Source organism: Electrophorus electricus, chromosome 24, assembly GCF_013358815.1.
Source record: "Electrophorus electricus isolate fEleEle1 chromosome 24, fEleEle1.pri, whole genome shotgun sequence".
NCBI lineage: Eukaryota > Metazoa > Chordata > Actinopteri > Gymnotiformes > Gymnotidae > Electrophorus > Electrophorus electricus.
The window spans coordinates 11912445-11914550 of record NC_049558.1 but is presented as its reverse complement, the minus strand read 5'-3'; positions in this window follow the sequence as shown (position 1 = coordinate 11914550).

The window sequence follows — 2106 nt, the reverse complement described above, 5'->3', positions numbered from 1 at the left end:
GTCAAACAGGCCATACCACCTTATAACCATCACACAGGTGATACCACCATAAAACTATCACACAGGCCATACCACCTTATAACCGTCAAACAAGCTATATCACCTTAAAATCATCACACAGGCCATACCACCTTATAACCATCACACAGGTGATACCACCATAAAACCATCACACAGGACATACCACCTTATAACCGTCAAACAGGTTATACCACCTTAAAATCATCACACAGGTGACACTACCTTAAAAATCATGACACAAGCTATACCACCTTCAAACTAATACACAGGTGATACCACCATAAAACCATCACACAGGTGATACCACTTTAAAACATCACACAGGCCATACCACCTTAAAAGCATCACTCAGGCCATACCACCTTAAACCTATCACACAGGCTACACTACCTTAAAACCATCACACAGGCTACACTACCTTAAAACCATCACACAGGCTTCACTACCTTAAACCTATCACACAGGCTACACTACCTTAAAACCATCACACAGGCTACACTACCTTAAAACCATCACACAGGCTACACTACCTTAAAACCATCACACAGGCTACAATACCTTAAAACCATCACACAGGCTTCACTACCTTAAAACCATCACACAGGCTTCACTACCTTAAAACCATCACACAGGCTACACTACCTTAAAACCATCACACAGGCTTCACTACCTTAAAACCATCACACAGGCTTCACTACCTTAAAACCATCACACAGGCTACACTACCTTAAAACCATCACACAGGCTACACTACCTTAAAACCATCACACAGGCTTCACTACCTTAAAACCATCACACAGACCATACTACCTTAAAACCGTCACACAGGCCATACCACCTTATAACCGTCACACAGGCTATACCACCATAAAACCATCACACAGGCCATACCACCTTAAAACCGTCAAACAGGTTAGACCACCTTAAAATCATCACACAGGCCATACCACCTTATAACCGTCAAACAGGCCATACCACCTTATAACCATCACACAGGTGATACCACCATAAAACTATCACACAGGCCATACCACCTTATAACCGTCAAACAAGCTATATCACCTTAAAATCATCACACAGGCCATACCACCTTATAACCATCACACAGGTGATACCACCATAAAACCATCACACAGGACATACCACCTTATAACCGTCAAACAGGTTATACCACCTTAAAATCATCACACAGGTGACACTACCTTAAAAATCATGACACAAGCTATACCACCTTCAAACTAATACACAGGTGATACCACCATAAAACCATCACACAGGTGATACTACTTTAAAACATCACACAGGCCATACCACCTTAAAAGCATCACTCAGGCCATACCACCTTAAACCTATCACACAGGCTACACTACCTTAAAACCATCACACAGGCTACACTACCTTAAAACCATCACACAGGCTTCACTACCTTAAACCTATCACACAGGCTACACTACCTTAAAACCATCACACAGGCTACAATACCTTAAAACCATCACACAGGCTTCACTACCTTAAAACCATCACACAGGCTACACTACCTTAAAACCATCACACAGGCTTCACTACCTTAAAACCATCACACAGGCTTCACTACCTTAAAACCATCACACAGGCTTCACTACCTTAAAACCATCACACAGGCTACACTACCTTAAAACCATCACACAGGCTTCACTACCTTAAAACCATCACACAGGCTTCACTACCTTAAAACCATCACACAGGCTTCACTACCTTAAAACCATCACACAGGCTACACTACCTTAAAACCATCACACAGGCTACACTACCTTAAAACCATCACACAGGCTTCACTACCTTAAAACCATCACACAGGCTTCACTACCTTAAAACCATCACACAGGCTACACTACCATAAAACCATCACACAGGCTTCACTACCTTAAAACCATCACACAGGCTTCACTACCTGAAAACCATCACTCAGGGAGCATTCACTGCTAAATGGAACAAAATGTACATGGCCTATTCCAAATTTAGAATATTTTGCAGTGTGAAATAAATGAGTTACAACCCAACTGGTTCTACTTTTCTGTCCTTTGCTGGTGTAAAAGGCAGTAAATG